A 19567-nucleotide genomic window follows, 5' to 3' on the forward strand; every position below is an offset into this window, starting at 1 on the left:
CCTCGCTACTCATCCCACTTCGGCCTTCTTCCCGCTGCCGCACAGAATCAACCACTATGGCGGTGTTGGGGCTAATGTTCTTCGTTAAATCTACCCTCCGCCACAGGTATCTGCGCGACAGCTGGACTTGAAGGAATTTTACTGATCAGATATTTTCGCCTTTTACCCCGTACACCACAATTTGTTTTTGCCAGAGTTGGACATTAATCAATTAAAATTTTAGCCAAGATTGATTGATTAATATGTACGATTAAAAAAGGTAATCATTGGAAAGTGGACGATTCATTCAATTGATTGATGAAGTTAATCGTCGATCGTTGATTAAAAACAGAAATCATCGAAAAATCGGAGACTGATTTATTCTATTGTTCAAGTTAATTAATCCATAAATTGTATTAAGGAGGGAGATATTGACAGAGAGTGGAGATGGAGAATTGTTAGAAATATATCTCAACGAAAACTCAGTTTACATTTTTTTCAGTATGCATACAGTTTTGATTCCGTATTTCATTTCGAAATCTCAGCAGATTAATCAATTATCTAATTAACGATTACGATTGAAAAGAATGTAATCGTTGACCGCAATTAACAACTAAAGTAGGAGTTTAATTGTTGATTCCGATTAACGATTGTCAATCGTTGATTAAATTTTTGCCCAACTCTGGTTTTTACGCATGATTATTTATTAATTTTCCATGAAACGTATGTTAGCATACATACGTCATGAAATTTGTAGATATTTACTACAGGTTAGAGGCATTCAAGTCAACATCACAGTTGACCTTCAACGACAAAAATTTCCAGAAAATGCTGCAAGAAATTCAGTACACTTTTTATTCATTTTATAAAGCCTATAAAATGCCTTCTACTGTAAAAGGTTTTAAATTTACGGCTCTGAAATTTGTCTACAGTGAGCCACGAGAGTATTCGCACGCCCTTTAAAATAGATTAACTTTTTTGTAATTGTACCAAACGACCTGCTTTTTTTAAGTCAATTAGAAGCATTGGTTTATAAAATGATACGCAAAAATAATGAAGGCATTTTTAAAACCTATTTATTTGGGACCTTAATGAAAAATTTTAAATATATATTTTGCAGATAAAACTGTACGTATATTGCACGTGGATTTACTAGCAAACAAGATCGCCACCGCGCGAGAGAGTCAATATTTTAATTTCACGTTCCAGGGGTTAGTAAATTATAGTAATTCGAAGATAAGTATGTGTATCTTCCGTCAAATTTGGGCTGGACTTGCGGATTGTTTTTCGCGGGCCGCCGGCGCGGTTATGGCTGTTTGCGATTGTTAAATCTTCGAAAACAGTGTCGACGGTGTTTCATTATTGTTGATTTTCGTCGTTGTTTGTCAGGTAAAACTACCTCCCGAAATATGTCCCACCTGTTGCCGAGCACTCTATGTATCATTGTCTACTTGCAGCCGTGTGTATTCATCTTCCGGGGATTACTATAAAAATCCCGAACGATCTCCTGACCAGGGAACAAAAATTTTTCGAGAGAACGTTCACTTGCGAATGCGCATGCATTAAATCGTTTTTAGAACGGCACATAATAACAACAATCGATAATTAATGGTCGCACGAATTAAACAGCTTTGCGCCAATTAAATTTTCACGTGCAATCTCTTTCGGTAACGAAAATCCGGTAAAAACGATACTTTTGCGATTCAAACGAACCAGTGTGATTAATGTTATAATGATTTTGCCAGATTATTGTTATAGTATTTACTCGATTCGGTAGACTCGACGATTTTCCGTCGTCGGAAAACTGTATCCAGATTTTTAATATTAAAAAACGACTGATATAATTTCTAACGAGTTTGTGAACATTGATTCATATATTACTTAATTTCCTAATGAAATTTATTCAATAATTGTTAATGAAAGCGGTTTCATAATTGAAACGGGTGTGTCCAGATCGACATCCGTCAGCTAAATTTTTAATATTATAAACGGAGTAAAGGAAAGTTCGATCATTAATGAAATTAGTTCAATAATTTCTCTCGAGTGAGTTTATAGTTTAAACTATTATAAAATGAAAGGTATAAAATCCGTCAGTCAAATCCTCAAAATTAAAAACGGAGCAATACCAATTTCAATCAGTTAAAGTTTTTTTTTTTAATTGACTTAACAGATCGTTATTTTGCAGGAAGATTCGCAGCTTTTCGTTTGTATCATCAACATTAGAATGATTTCTACTAACAAAATTGTTGTGGAATTGATTAAATAAATTAATGAATTTAAACAATCACGCATGAAAATGCCTAGGGCAATTAAGATCGAAACATTTCTATCTCCGTTTTCACGAAAGGTTACAATTAGTGATTGAGAATTAAATTAATGTATTTGATCAGATTTAAGGTCACTTTCTATCAAAATAATTAGATCTGACTAACAGCATGCCGAGGGAATTATCGCGAGTATTCAAAATAGCGTTCCACGTCAGATTTTTCGTTTTCGATATTTGATTAAAATTAATATCGAGCTCCGTCACTTAATGTGAATTCACCTTGTTAGGAGACAGTAAGGTTCAGCTGTCGCAAACGCGGCCGATATTGCAAATAGAAATAGTAAATAATATTCGTCCGAGGGCAATTGCATCGAGCGTGGCGTCTGATACGCGAATAATTTGCGGACCGGCACGGTTTATCCGATCAAATACCTTTTGCCGAGGATTAATACGTTAATATAGACTCTGCTGGAATAGTGGTGCAATGTCTATGGGAAAAGTTGAAATTACTGTACGCAATTGAAAGAGCAAGATCGAATTAAAATGTCGTCGAGTTATTGTTTTGTCCCGAATTCATTCAATTGTTTTGTTGAATTATTTCGACTTGGTTTATTGCAGGCGATTTTGACTTTCTAGGCCGGAAAGCAACCTTGGATAAAATGTGACATGGAGGAGGTGAAAGTAGAGTCTTTGAACTTATTATACAATTTTTTTACACGAAGTTATACTAGTTTATTTTTATTTTCTTCTTGTGTAGCCTCCTCTAAATTTTATAGAACACCGGCTCCACATTTTCGCGTATATTTTAGAGAACAAATATTTTTAGAAAGGGTACCTTGTTGTAGCTCAAAGTAAAGGCTCTACCCTTCAAAATAAGTCTAGATAGATTAGCATACGATTTTTTCCTACAAAGAAATACTGGATTACATTTGCTATATTTTCTATAGCTTGCTTTAAATTTTACAAAATACCAGCTTCACATTTTAACGCGCATCTTAGAGTGGAAATATTTTTGGAAAATGTAACTTACTGGGCTTAAATTAGAAACTTTACCGTTCAAAATCAGCCTAACTAGATCACTGTCTGACTATTCTCCTCGATTTTACAATTTTTTTAATTCATAGAGGCTTTCAATTTATGAAAATCGTAAGCTGTGCCCATTTCATTGCACATTTCACCGTGAAGCAGCAAAATTAAAAATAAAATGCCTTCTCAATTCCTCTCTTATAAATTAAACTGTTATGTCAAACGTTAAAAAACGTACGTGTATAATCTCGCTAATTTATCAGAACTAATTCTCGACACATTCCAACGTTAACAGTGGTTCCATAAAGTCAATCGTCAAAGTTAAGTTACGGAACCCTCCGCCGAGGATTAATGTGTTAATGGACTAGCCAGCACTGCGATACAGTATCTATAGGGAAAGTTGAAGCGACGTGCACACCGTCGGTGCACCAGAGGGTGCAAGATCGAACGAATTTCGTCGGACGGGCAGTATTCGCAAGCAGCGTTTCGTGAGAACTTGTACTCGGGACTCGGGACACAGGTGTTGCCTCTTTGTAATTTCGTTCCTCGTACGAATGAATAAATCTACGGGCAGCTACACCGTAGATTTTCTCGAGGCTTCGTCGATATTTCCTTTTACACCCGTACACATCGCGGGAATTATTTTCACGTCTATGCTTTTCTGTTGGCTTCACATTTTTTCCTCCATTTTCTTCGATCCTTATCCTCTTTTATCAGCGCAAAGTGCTTCGCCGGGTTTTACTGACACTGTTTGCGCTGCATTAGTCGCATTGTTAGTACATAGCAATCCTGTGTGTACATATTTTCAGCCCTGTTTCTCCGCAAAAAAGTCTGTAAAACGTTTAACTTCTCTTTTTAAACATCTCGATTCCGTTCTGCGAGATGCTCTACTTCGAAACGTGAGAATGGAAAATGAAAATTTGTTGCGGCGTCGGTACATTGAAAATAATGAAATTCTTTCAGTCCATTCCTTCAATCTTTTTACTGTTTGAAATTACAACAATTTTTGTCATGAAGGCCCAATTCTTTAGCTTATTGTTGCAATGATTTTTCTATAAAGTTTTATTGCTTATCAATAGCATTGTGCATAATTCAAATATGCAATTCTTTCTTAATAGAGAGATTCAATTAAATTCTTTTAATTCTCTCACTATCTGAATTTGTCCTGTTCATTTATCAAATGCTAGAAAAATTATTTTAAAGCAGGAAATTTTGCAAGCAGTTTTATTTTGGAACATATCGAATAACTCTGCCATTTCTTAATATTTTGTTCTAAAAAAAAATAGAGAATAAAGTACATAGTTACGTTAATACCACTGCAAAATTCCGGAATTTTTCATATATTAATTATCACTGAAAAAAATTCGCGAAAACAGCGATATTTTCAGATAGTTAAGGTTGTATAACCGTTTGAAGAAACTGTTTAATTGTTGTTTAATTGCTGTCATTTCGTAATGTTTTGTTCTGAAAAAAATGGAAAAGAAAGTAGATAGTTACGTTAATACCACTGCAAAACTTCGGAATTTTTCACTTATTATTGTCGTTGAATAAAATTCCCCAAAAACAACGATATTTTCAGATGATTAAGGTGATCCAACCGCTCGGAGAAACTGTTTAATTGTTGTTTAATTGTTGTGGCCGACGGTATCGACGGAAAAGATGTTTGCAAACGACCGTGGGCCACCGAGTGCTCTCTGTTTAGCGTCGCGCGCTTTCAAATTTGCACATCAAAGGCGGTGGATATCTTGCACCGAGGAAAACAACGAGCATTATGCACCCGCGTCAGCTGTTATTCCTACGATTCTGTTGTTTCCGCCGTGTATCCATCGCGTTCTCGCTCGTGGAAACTTCGTCGAGTAGATTAATAGTTCATTAAGTGGTTCGGAAGGATTTTTAGAAAACTCTGCACGGCCACGAATTTCGCGGGTCTCGCTCAAACAATCTAATTTCAGGAGCTATGCCTGTGAGGCACTTGACCAGGTACAGTCTCCGCGGCTTGCATTCAATCTGCGACTCCACAATCAGCGGTAAACAGCTTTCTTGTTTGAAGCTTTGTCCGCTGCATCGACCAGGGGCCCTTCGAAAAATCAGATTCCCTCTCATTTCCCCGCTGCTCACGAAAATCGCCTAAACGCCCAAACTTAGATTGCAGAAGTTTCGACTGGGAAATAAAACATGTATAGTATTTTAAACTAGCAGCATCGTTAATCAATTGTTTATAATTTACCCACCAGGTGGGAAAAGGTTATAGAGAATGAGGATGATTACTTTGAGGCGTAATCTTGTGCCGTATTTATGTAATACGATCTTAAATTTGGAAAAATAGGGGAAAGAACTTATTTGCACATCTAATTTAAAAACATGATTAAATCTTATATGCGCCAAGTGTTCCAATAATCGCTGTGTCGCAGAAACGAGTGAAGTACAGGGCTGTGTAAATGGCACCGATTCAATTTGCGGGCTCGTGTCGCAGTTTTGATGAAACCGTGTACATCGTCCCCTCTTCGTCTCTAATCGCACTTTGTCGACTTCGTTATAATCCCGCACCCCGTCACCCTAACACGAGCTTAGCCGTTGTTCGGTCCCAAAGACCGAACACGAGGATTAGGTGTCGCGGTCGGTCAAATTGTTTTATGACTGTCGTGCGTCGTCGGGAATACGTGTCCCGGGACCATTACGTCACGTGTTCGTAGGCTGGATGAAAGAAATGATTCATAACATTTCATACTAATCGTTCTTTCTCTATCTCGCACGCGAACGAATTTCGCCTCTCTCTGCATCGCGTCATCGTCGCGTCGTCGGGCGTTAATTAATCGTTAACGGTCGCCTGTTGGCGAGCAAACAATCACAAAAGAATCATACACACGCCCGCCAGAGAATGTTTGCCATGCTCTCGGGATGACTCGACTAGCGGCATGTCGATGATCGCAATATCGGTCGGCATAGTACTCGACAGCGTTTCCGCTAAACGCGGCAATCATATCAGTACACTACTCCCGATAAATACCGATCGAGGGAACGATAATCGTTCAAAGCGAGTCTAGTTTCCGATGCGAATTTCTCGGTGAAGATGTCATCGAATGAATTCTTCGGCTCGATTCTGCTCGATTTTTTACTAATTGGCTCGATCGTTCTTCGGATATCTTCAATTTTAAAAACGTCATTTCGAGTTTGAGAATTTTATTTCTGGGAGACATTTCAGAAGAAAGTCATTTTTTTGCGATTTTCTTTGCTCCAATAGAATTTACATTTTCATAAATTGTTGTCGATTTTGGAAGGCTTTGCGAGTAATTTTTACTTCTGTGAGAAACTGCTGTACTGAAAATGAAAAAAATTCTCTAGCAATTTCTCTTATTCCAATACAATTAATTTTTTTACAATGCCATAATCTGATTTTACTGCAAAATAGAATTTGTATTTTCATAAATTTTTATCGATTCTAAAAGGCTCTACGAGTAATTTTTACTTCCGTGAGAAACTACGGTACTGAAAATAATGTTCTAGTAATTTTTCTTATTCCAGTGCAATTTATATTTTCACAATGTCGAATCGATATTAGTAGAACTCTCTTCTACTTTGTCGTTTCACTTTCCCCGACCTTGAAATAGTAGACTAGCATTCACCGGTCGAATAATCTATTGACAATGGGTTCAGGCAACACGATAGGCGAGGATTAAGTTCCCGTTGCTGTTACAGCATTGTTTTTACGGTCTTTCGATTCGAGCGGTCGCCACGCACCGCTCGAAATTGTTGACAGTGTAAATCGGTATTGACAGTTGTATTCGAATCGAGTAACCCACCGATGGACTGCTTACACCCGCAAAATGGCGAGCAAAATTTATAGAGCAACCTAATACGTTAAAATATATTCAATTTGGCTTTATCAGCGCACCGCAGCGGTGCAGCTGCGAAATGACGTGTAAACATATTGTTATAAATGTAATGCGATTACGTTCCACCCTTTAACGCATGGAATACAAAATCCACCCATTACATTATTGATAATCGTGTGCAACGGGGGAATCTAAACAACAGGTTAGCAACGTCAAAGTATTCTTAAACGATACTGTAATTACAAACGTAAATGCAAAAATTTATTTCAAACCTTTCAAAATCGTCTAAAATTTATGATGATATGAACTGTTTCGGTCTCAGAAAAATTGCAAGAAAATTGTTTCTCAGCGCGACAGTTCCTCAAAGAAATAAAATTCATGCATAGAACATGCATAGAAAAAAGCGAAAAAAAGGCACATACAGATCGAATTGATTAACCTCCTACTTTTTCGAAGTTGGTTAAAAATATGAATTGGATCGAACCGAGAAACTTGTTTTCAGCCGCGCAGTTCCTCGCAGAAATAAAGCTAGAGTGCCGTCGATGCGCATTTTCAATTCGATCGCGAATTCTGTCCACGCAGGCATTCGTACCGAAGTTACGGGCGAAACATTTTACGCGAAACAAAAGAAGCATGCGGATTAAATCCGACTTCTATGAAACGGCTAATGTAAAGTCAAAGTAAATCCATCGGTGACGGAAAAATCGAATCGCGATTAAACCCGGTATCGACGTTCCTGATAACTCCTCCGCGGTTTGAAATTGCTGTGCACGAGGAAGAAATGATTACTCGTGCAATGAAAAAGACACAAATGATTATCGTCGACCTTTATCCTTTCCCCGAGGCTGACAAATTCTCGGTAACTGTCTCCGATTTATTTTTTATTGTACTGTAAAGTTTCACTGAAATGTGTAATTCAAGTTAGTGCAAAAAAGCTTTTTCTCAATCAGTGAAAAGTTTGTCAAATTTTTGCCTTTTGTTCGCACATCAATGGATGAGCCGCCACTGCTGGCAAAAAGTGAATCATCCGAAATGGAAAACATCGATTTTTCATTCTCAAACTAGAAGCCGTTATCTAAAATTTAGCTTAGAATTTTTTAAGAGATTCAATCATTTGTAGTTTTAATTAAAAAATCAATTCATTAAAATTTATTAAATCAATTAAAAAAAGAGTACAAAATTTGACAGAATTTAATACGATTTTTATTCATTCCAGACCTGCAAAGGCTACTACCACGGAAAATAAGAACTTATCTAATTCCACATTCTTGAAACTCGTCTACAAAAATACATAAGAACCCGTTTTACATTTTACAACAGTTTTGCAAAGGGTTGAAAATGTGTGCTTCAAGAAAATACCGAATTTGATCTTCCGAAATGTCAAAATCAGAGTTTTTAAACATGACGGGGGCGTGAAATTTCGCGGTGGAACAAGTCAAAGTTAAGGATTTGATTAGCGTAATACCTAACCATATATTATTAGTCGGCTGAGTCAAACGAAGGTGAAACCGGCGCCATTGCTCTGACGCATATTAAGCGCCATTAAATTACGACTGGCAGATTGGATTAACGCGGCTTACGCTTATAAGCCGACTTGGTTTTATGAGCTGAGACGTACGCGGCTCGCGAATAGTAAAACTGCATAATTCATCGACAGAAAAAGCGAATCTTGTTCGATTGTTACGCGTTTATTCTAATTCTGCGGTCTTGATTAACATAGCGTGACTCGCACGTTTCTTTGTTTAATTTCCATATACATACAGCTAGTTAAACCAGTTTTTAACACTGGATTTACTCAGAAAATCGCTCAACATTTTTACATTACTTTACATTATTATTACATTACTTAATAAAACGATGTAGTAATAAGAATTTATTTATTCAAACTGTCAACGGTATATGATCAAACTAAACAGTTTATTGTAATTTATTGATTATTGCATATTATTATCATATAAATGATGTGATCAACTAATTATTATGTAAATCATTTTATAAAAAGTCGGTTCCATTGGATCAATTTTGTTCCTGACTGTATGTTTTTATTTTCCAACATGTACGGTTTATACACTTCGGTACACTGTGTAATAACAAATAGTGTAATCAACTTATGTCAACTGAAATAACGAAATAATGTTTACTAAGCGTTTCAGTCAGAATATTTGAAAATGCACAAATATATAAATAAGTTATGCTATATGATATGGAGAATAAGATTGGAAAACTACACGTTGAACAAATTAAAGTCAAATACGACATATAGTAGCGAGCACCACTAAATAACGTTTAAACAATAAACACTTGCGATTCGCGATAAGGACGAGTGACAACTGTCTGTACCACTTGAAGAGGCACTGACAAAGCATTCTGAGGAACGAAAACATAAAGCGGGTTGTTTACAACGACAACAAGCCCGAAACAACAAATTGTGAGGTTAATCAACACACTTTCCATGGAAAGTGTATTTCTGAGAACAATATACATAGTTCACGAAAGTGTTCGAACGCTTGCTATTAAAAGAGTAAACAGTAAAAATGTACATGTTAGCCGTACGTACAAGTATGAAGATTATGTATGCAAAATTGGAAGTGTCTCGGATAATGTTCGTAGAAGTTGTAAAACGTTCATTGCATTGAAAGAGGATCGCAAAAAATGTATTTCAATACCCTCTTTAATTGTGACGATACAAATAACAATGTGTATACAATTTGAGTAACATCACTGAATGGGTATGGTGTGAACAATATTTTTATATCGAAACCATTGCTCGAGGTTTTAAAGACCGCTCGTCTATTTTTACATGTACTATGAACGATCAAATAGTCAGAGCCAATTTCCGAGTTTTACGTTGAAACAATCAAATTTGAAATGGAAGTGTAACTACCGTGAATATTTATTTTTTTTTGTCATACATATACATCATGGAAGGTGTAAATGGTGCACATATCAACGATATCATTTACAAGTGACCCCTGATCCCTAAACCTGAAATATAAAACTGAAATTCTGGGTACCTGATTATTGCTTTATAAATCTGTTGGTAACGTATTCGTGACGTTTCCCTGATTAAAATGAGATCAAACACGATGCAATTCTAATCACATTTGCTTGTTTAATCCATGATACAGTAGGACCTCGATTATCCGAACCAATCATATCTTCCATGAAAAAGGGGTGATTCTTCGGATCATTTGTAGTAACATTTGCCTTTGATGCGTTATTAAACATGCGGACCAATCAGAGTATGACTACGCTCAGCGGGGCGTGTCGTCGAGCGGGGATCCGTCTGCATTAGTCGCGCTCTGATTGGTCCATGTTTTTCCTTAATAACTCCTTAACGAAGCTGCGGAGAACATTTTCGCAAAGAAAAAAGTTACTTCCCATGACCTCGGGAATCCCTTTCAAGGAAGTACAACATTTTTGGGACACCCTGTATAAACAGTTTAACCTAACGTGATCCAACACAATTTACCTTACGAATCAATAAAGATTTAATCTAGTAATTAGGCGATTAGTTTAAGTAACCAATCAAGCAATTTGAGAACAATCGAGGTTCTACTGTATTGTGGATTAAACGAGTGTATTGGATCCGAATTGTGTCGTGTTTGGTCTCGTTTTAATCAGGAGAACGTCCCGAATATATTGGTAAAAGTTCCATTAAATAGAAATGGACGATACTTTTGTCGGTAAAGTTTTAATGGTGACGTTCACGCGTATTTATGATTTTTCGCGGAATCTGCTCCGGCGTAAAATAAAAAATCTAAAATGGGTCGTTTTGTAATCAGTCGGGTAGTTTGTGATTTTAGGTATAGAAGGGAGATATTTTTTGAGGCTAGGAAAGGCAAATTTAAACGTGACGTTCGGGTGTATTCATAGTTTTTTTTCTGTAGAATGGACAGCATTTGAATTTCCAGCCCGAAACGGCGTCTCGTTTGATTTCCACTCGCGCAGAAATTTTACTGCGGAGTGGTTGTCCTGGAAGAACGACGATCAGAAACGTGAGGAGCGTCGTCGAGTGCACATCGCCGGACGTCGTCGTCGGCGGTGCCGACAATGGATGTCGAGAATGTCGTGAATGTTTGCCGCCCCAGGCAACGAGACTTGGTACTTGAGGCGTCAGTCGAGCGACAATCTTGTCGTCGTCATCGTTGCCGTCCTTCTCATCGAGATTTGCTTCGTGAGGCGATTCGTCATTCGACTTTTCAAAAATATCCTGTCTCCTTCGCGATTCGTCTCGGACCAATTAAATCGAAACCATCGGCTTTCGAATATTTCGTAAATTAATTTCGCTACCCGTGAATACGCCCACTTAACAAATTAGCCTACGTTCTTTCGCCGAATTTGTATTCGCTGTACACGAAATTTCGCCATTCTGTAATCCTCCACTTTTCCAGCTAGTTTTGCAAACAATTAAAATTCCCCATTCCCGAAATGAAATTCGCCGAAACGCGCTCCGCTCGTAAATTTATAATCGAATCGGACACGGCACCGCGCTGAATTACGAATACAAATCGATTTCTTTTTTCTTTCGCGAATAAAATGAATTAAATTAGCGAACCTGAAATTTTTCATTTATTGAAATGCGTTATTAATTTCGAGAATAGTATGGTCAATTTTATCGAAAATTGTACAATGGCGTACAAATTATTTAGCACACTTGGATAAACGAAACGAATTAAACAAATTGTTAAAATTTTAGGAAGATACGCTCTCAACAAAGTTACTCGTACAGTTGCACAAAGATACACAGTTTTCAGCACTGTTCCTAAATGAAACGCATGGAATTAGCGCAACTGACATTTTGAAATTTTTCGCTCCCCAGGATGTGTGATATTCATTTCGAACGTGGTGTAAGTTATTTAAGCGACCAAAGGATTCGTTTGCAACAAAATTCTGCAATGCTATGTTGTAATGTATTATGAAACATATCGTTCTGTCACGGTGAAATATCTTTTAATATGCTCGATCGCAAAAATGTCGAAATGTCTACAAATAGATAATGCGTTATTTATATATTGTTAAAAATGTAGTACTTGCTTAAACGACGTATACAAATTTTATCAGAAGCGATCTATAAGTTTTGAAGCCATGAGAATCATACATTTTACATTGTACAGTGAGAATTATACATTTTATATTGTACAATGAGAATCATACATTTTATATTGTACGTTGAAAATTATACATTTTATATTGTACATTGTAGGAATTCTTTGATAACGAAGATGAGTAGACGAGGCACAAAACAGAGTGACAATATTGTATCAATAATAACGTATTGAAATGATTAAGCGAAAAATATCTTACGCAAAAAATTTTTATTTTGCACAAAGCGTCGGCAGTAGAGCGGTTTGTACCTCTTGTACATTCGCGGGGAATGTTTTTGGAAATGATTCCGGATTAATTTGGTCACCGAAAGCTTTTTGAAACACGGACCAGCGTTTGTAAGCGAAACTTTCACAGACAGAGGCTTTCTGTTCAACTATCTTTTTTTATGCGACTCCTTCGCAACGAAAAAGAAGAAAGAGAAAAATATTAAAACGTTCCGCCGCTTGTGAAAGGAAATATTGGAAGTACTTTTGCAAACTTTCCGTTTGTACGGCAAAGTTACAGTAATTTGTTTGAAGGAAAATTCTCTATGGAAGGGAATTGTCGGTGGAGAACTTTCACCCGAGTATACTTGTGCTACAATGCTCGGTTGAAAGTTACTCTAGCTTTACATGTCGCGTAACTCCTTTATTATGGATGTTATTTAAAAAATGATGCGGAGAGCCGCATCCCTTATTCATCCTGCAGGAGAGGTCACGGATCCGTTTATCCGGGCCCCGGCCGAGCCTTAATTAACTCTGATCTAGCTCGACAATTTTTTAGGAAAAACCTAATTCAGTACTAAAACCGTACCTCGAGCTTGGAATAATTGTTTGTGGCATTTTACGTTTATTTAATAAAAAGAGTAGACAACTCAATAATTAAATAAGCAACCAAAATGAATTTTCTCATCAATAATTATGATGAACACGTGAAAAGAAACTTGATCATCGATAACAGTTATGAACGATCGAAATGAACTTCTCTCATCGATAACTGCTTTGAGCAATAGAAACAGTTTTTCTTCATCGATAACAGTTATCGAGGAGTATCCAATTTTTTGAATACTAATAACTGTTATTTGTAACCGAAAAGTATAAAAAAATCGGTAATTTTTAATCATTTTGTTCTTCGAATTTTTTTCTTTATATTTTATGTACATTACCTTTTTCAATAATAATCAACCCTATTATTAATGATGTTTAGCGTAGAAAATTTTAGAATAACTGTTATTTTTTCTCCCTGATCAACATTCCATTAAGATTTTCTTTTCTCATTCGACTCATTTCTTTCTCGTCCTAATTGCATGAAACTTCATGATTGTTACCTATCTCCATTTAATTTTCTCTTCAACTACAACCCCGTCAAATTTCTACCTGCAAGTTTGTACGTTCACGACAATTTGTTAAAACAAAACTAAAATCGATTATCTTGAAAGACCTTCTTTGATTCGATCGGTTTCCAATCAGGAAAATTGGCGATCGGGAAACAGCGGGGATAATTCGAAAGAAGTTCGTAATTCGGTTGCGGGTAACTAATTCCGCAAGTTTCTGAAATTGTCGGGGCATTGGCCTGGCGTTTGTCAGCGGGTTGCTGAATTTTCCATGGGTGCCTCATGTGGTCGCGGAATAAATGGACGCGTGCTTGCCTGCGCGCGCGTGCCCTTAATTTCGCGAACAGGTTCTGCAATCTCGCAGTCGTCAGACGTTGTCTCGTCCCCGCGTCTTCGTTGTCAACGTTGAGAAGAAACCCAGGAACGAGAACATAAACGACAAACACGCCGGATTATCCTGCGGGGAATTTTTCATGCAATCCTTTCCAGCTAACCCTGTAATCTCGTTTACCTTTGCTTCGAATATTTCACCGAGATGGCCGCGACGAAAATTCCAGTTCTCGCGGGACTTTATGCGTGCGGGATAATAAAGTATGCAAGGAACAATTATTTCGGGAAATCATTTTGAAATCATCCTGCGGACTCATTTTTTCGCGGTCGGAACTTTCGTGACGCGAGACAATACGAAACTTTGCGAATTAGGCAGCCTTCGTAGCGCTTTGAATGAATGTTGTGTACGATAAATAATTTTTCCAGGATTGAAAGACGGTTTTGTTATTTTATTGGACTAGATTGTTTTCGAAAAACAGTTGAGAAATTCGTAAAGGGACGAGACAGAGGGAAATTTCTTCCCACTACCACGAAATGTACAATATAAAACGTAGAATATACAATTTAGAAGGTGCAATACAAAATTTAGAATCTATATTGCAACATACACTAGTGGAATTAATTCTGGACACTTTTAAATTTTTGCTTGAATCCATTTATTCAAATTATTTAATATGTAATAATAAAATGATAATATATAATCATTTATATTTTATATTCTAATCATTGTTTTCTAATTTTAGGGCGTCGTTTATATAAAAAAATCAGTGGAAAGACCACTTACAGTTATACTTTTAATATACAATAAATATTATAATTTCAACACGTTTCGAGGTATTCGAAGCCGTTATTCACACTTTTAAAAACTTGTCTAAGGTCCTCGCTTCTGAGAACACAATGCTTGACTAAAACGATGATGAAACTGTCTGTAAAGACCGTCAACGCCTTCCTGATTGGTTGTTACAACAATCATTTCACATCATGCGACGTTTCGCGTTGCCAGGCGCAAAAACCTTTTAGATTTTTAAAATTAAAATTTGAAAACATTCACAAACCATATCATGTGAAAATATTAAGTATAAACATTATAGATTACAATAAAAATATTACGGTATTAATTTAGCATAGCAGCATATACATTTTCAGCACAAATATGAAATAAAGAATATTTTTATTCAAAGTGTCTAGAATTAATTCCATCGGTGTATACACTGCGAAACAAATTTGAAAAAGTCGCATTACACAATATAGAATCTACAATGTACAATGTAGAAAATGAAAGGTGCATGGTGAATACAGTAAACCCACACATATTTTTTATTTGACAATCATTGAGATTGTGAAGGTGTTTTCATGGGAATTGATCGAATACATTTTTTGACTCCAGTGTATATTATAGTAAAAATCGCACAAAATATAAATGAATTTAATCTTGTTATTTTTCTAATACCATACACATTAGTCACTTTTGATTATAAGAAAGTGGAACCAAATAAAATCCTATTTTCATTGGTAATAGCATGTGTAGATACAAAATATATAAAAATCGTACTAAATTCTGACGAATCTAATACTCCATCATTTTTTGGAAATTTGTATAAGCCATAAATAAATAAAGGTCCGCAGTCTAGTAATAAGTATAAGTATTCCGTATAATGTGATGAAAATGAAAACCCGCAGTCCAGAGATCAATTCGAAAATAAAGCAACTTTGTTTCACCACGTTACCCGTTGCATAATTGTCAGACACAGCGGAAAAAAGGTAGAGAGCATGTGATGGTCACGCATGGACATTAATCAGCTAATGCTAATGCGAGTTTTTTTGAGGTCAAAGCCCGGTTGGCAACAATTTAGCAAAGTTTTAACGCGTCACGCGATAAAGGAAACGCGTCCGTTTGATTGGATGTGTCTGCCAGCTGAACGTGTTTTTGCTTCGGTACTCTCGAATTTGTTCATCCACAGTATACTCGCGTTTGTAAAAATAATAGCAACTTACCTTCCATCTGTTTTTTACTTGGAATTCTCCTCTCTGTTTGCTAGATACATATCCAGATGAAGTTTCCGCAGTACGCGGAACCACCGTGCGAGAGAAGAAATAATATCAAAACAGTAGTGTTTGGCAATACAATGTAACTGCGGAGAACAGAAGCGTGAAACACTGGACTGGAAAATGAAAAAGCGCTTGTGCACTCGAAAGATTCTCAACAATGCACAGTGCTCGATCCAGCGGATAAAAGTCCAAAATTTGAGAGATCTAAAAAATTTTGAATCGCATATTAATGACGAAATTAATGTTTTAAAACCGGCCACAGTTCTTGGTTCGTATGCTCTTTAAAAAAAGTATTCGAAAATAAATTAACATTTTCGATTCAACAACCCTAATATTTTTTTTTAAAGAGGGTATGATCAACTAATTAGAAAAATACTACAATTTATTTAAAATGTTAAAGTAGTCTGCAGTTTTTATTAAATAAAAGTTCCTTATCAATTTTGTTTATTGCCATTCTTTCATCGTATAATTATTGAGTAATTTTTGTTCGAGCAATTTTTTGATCTTTCGAGTCCACGTTGTACTTGGAATCGCGGAGAATTTCGAAAGCCACAAACGTGAGGTATCTTTCGTTAACAAATTAAAAGTTTTAAACGAAAAAGTCGTGGTAAAAGTTTCACGTGCTCTAGCGGAGCGTGATTTTTCGAAATTGCCGCGGTGAATTAGCAGGAGAGTCTCTCGATAGGATGTTTACCTACTTTGGTTGAATTAATTGCGATTTGTAATTCATAAAGCAGCAAACGAGTACAAAGAGGATCGATCGCGAGACAGCTGCAGCATCTTACAGCGCTTTGTTATGCATACGGCACGAGGAAATTTTCTATGCCGAGTGGTGAACGCCAGTGTAAATTCCCGGCATAAAGAACCTCTGGAGCCGGCGAGCATTAAATCGGAACCGGTCGACTGCCAATTAAACGATGCTTCAGCGTTTCGATTCGATTCGATTCCATTCAATGAAAAATCTGACACGTGTTTCCTGCAGGCTTGTATACAAGTACTGTGGGTTTATTAGGGTGAAGCTTGCGATTGGTGGAAATCAATTTTTAAATATATTTTCAGGTGAGAAAATGGTCTGGAAAATTTGAAAGTGTTTGGATGATGGGAAGTCGTGTTACGTTTGATAATTCCTTATTTTTGTAACTTGTTTCTGCCAATTCCAAACATTGTTACTATATTTACCTGTTTTATGCATTCTTGAATTTGCTATTTTATAACAATGTGGTCTGAGATAAATGGGATCAACAAATTATTTGCCTTATTTACTTAAAAACATCTGCGAACAGAATTATACTAAGAATTTCTTTTGAAGGTCACTTTTTAACGATATATCAAGGTTACTAATATTATTTAAAATGAAACCACATGTTTACTTTTTATATTATTGTAGAGCATAAAACAATACAAATCCGACGACTATAATAACCATATTGTTGATATCATTAAAGAATGGTTATGCTCTACAATAAGCTAGAAAAAAATATGAGACCTCAATAAAAAAATACCAACAATCTTGAAACCTTGTTAAAAAATGAGAGGTAATTCTTTCCACTGTTATTATGATAGTATAACTTTCTTCTAAGAAGTTTTTTCAAACTATGAATAAAGCAGAATGTTTACCTGTGATCCAAATGAACAGAGAAACGGAGTTATTGTGATGTGTGCATATAATAAAGAAATTCCTCGCATAAAAGTTGCATAATTGAATCAGACAGATATAATCCCATAGAGAAATTCGTATTTTTGAAAATCAATTGTCGATAATTGTTTTTTTTTTCAAAGCGAACTTGCGGTTAAAAAAAAAATGTTACAAAATTGCATAGTAACAGCATAGAGCAATCGAGAAAAACGAATTACAGAATAAACAATTTCCAAATTCAATCTGGTACAACTTCCCGTTGTCCGAACAATTTCAAATTTTCCATGGATTATTTTCTCACCGAACACCAGGTTCATCCTGGGGATCTTCACAACAAAATTCAATGCTCGAAACATAAGCTTCGCCATTGTGTTCATTCTAGATGGTATTACACACCTAGTAGCACACAGAAGGATAACCTTTATTCCATTTGACTTTATTGGAGTTTTAGCAGCGTTTGGTTTTGAGAGAATTGTGTAATTTAAGAATACCTTGCTTATGTCATTCAATGGTTTAACCACCATTCCTGTAAAATACATGGAAAAGGTAAATGACCTTTCAATGAAATTGAATCAATTAGGAACATATAGCTTTCGTTGTTTCATTAAATTTGATACATAAATAGTTAACGTCTTACATGTCTAACATTATCAAATACCACTTATGAGGAAGTCAAATTGAACATAAAGTATATGTAGAGAATATACAGGGTGAGTCACCTAACGTTGCCTTCTAAATATCTTTGTTGCTTTTAAAGATACGTCAAATATCTGAAGAACAAAGTTGAATGGTAAAATGGGGCCCATACGATACCAAAACAATTTTTGTTTATATGTAATTTTTTTTAGAGATATGAAGTTCACCTTCATTTTTTAAAAATAGAATGTCCTATTTTTTATATCATAGATTGATAGAGTATCAAATTCTGAGTACAAAAGTGTTGACCTTCATATGTCCTACATCTAATAGTTAACGAGATATTATCCAAAGAAGAAAGAAAATTGTTTAGATAATATCTCGCTAACTATTAGATTTTGGACATATGGACGTCAACATTTTTATATTCAGAATTTGATCCTCTACCGATCTATGGTATAAAAAATAGGACATTCCATTTAAAAAATGAAGGTGACCTTCATATCTCTAAAAAAAATTACATAAAAACAAAAATTTTTTGGTATCTTATATGAGCCCCATGTTACCATTCAACTTCGTCCTTCAGACATTTAACGTATCTCTAAAAACAACAAAGATATTTCAGGTGGCAACGTTAGCTGACTCACTCTGTATACATTGTATAAAAGTGTACAGACTAGTTTTAGTGTGAGAAATATGTATACATATAGTACATACAATACAGAACCCAGTAATGGCTAGCAAAACTCGATGCAATTCTGAATAAATAAGGAAGAAAGTATGTGCAATTAAAAAATAGTAATTTGTGTACAAACGTTTATGTGGTCCACTGTGTATCTTGTTCGCCGATTTTCTTGTAAGAGACCATCGACAAAGATTTAATCATATATTCTACTCTGTTAATAGATCTTGGATCGCCTCAATCAAGAAAATCAGCGATTAATTAATACTATTTCAAATTGTACAGTAATGTCTCGATATACGTGACAAAGATGTACACGATGTTTGGTAACGTTCGAGGAGTTCGAAAGCATGTCAGACATATTGAAAAGGCAATGCTAATTAATAGACAGCGGATCGTTATACAAAATAAAAATTTTCTACACGATTTACAACCAACTGGAGTGACATAGAAATTTATTTTCTCTCGTAATACGTTCAATGGGTTGGAAATAATGTAACAGTATTTTTTTTAAATTCGTCTAATGTATTTACTGTTGTAAATTACACCAACTCATTTTTGTCATAAATGCATAAAATCCGCTGTCTACTAATGGATGACAAAACTGTTTTATTTTTGATCATTTCTTTACGAGCCATTACCAGCGTATTAGTGACATTCTTCTGTTTAAAATAAGCCCAAACACGGTACGATTTGCATCATACATATT

General features: G+C 35.8%; 1 protein-coding gene across 3 annotated transcripts in view; it reads right to left on the reverse strand.

The window, feature by feature from the left end:
• Nucleotides 1–19567, reverse strand: part of LOC143218078 (nephrin) — a 314437-nt gene that overhangs the window by 175589 nt on the left and 119281 nt on the right. The window lies entirely within an intron of this gene.

Source organism: Lasioglossum baleicum, chromosome 18 (genome assembly GCF_051020765.1).
Source record: "Lasioglossum baleicum chromosome 18, iyLasBale1, whole genome shotgun sequence".
Lineage (NCBI taxonomy): Eukaryota > Metazoa > Arthropoda > Insecta > Hymenoptera > Halictidae > Lasioglossum > Lasioglossum baleicum.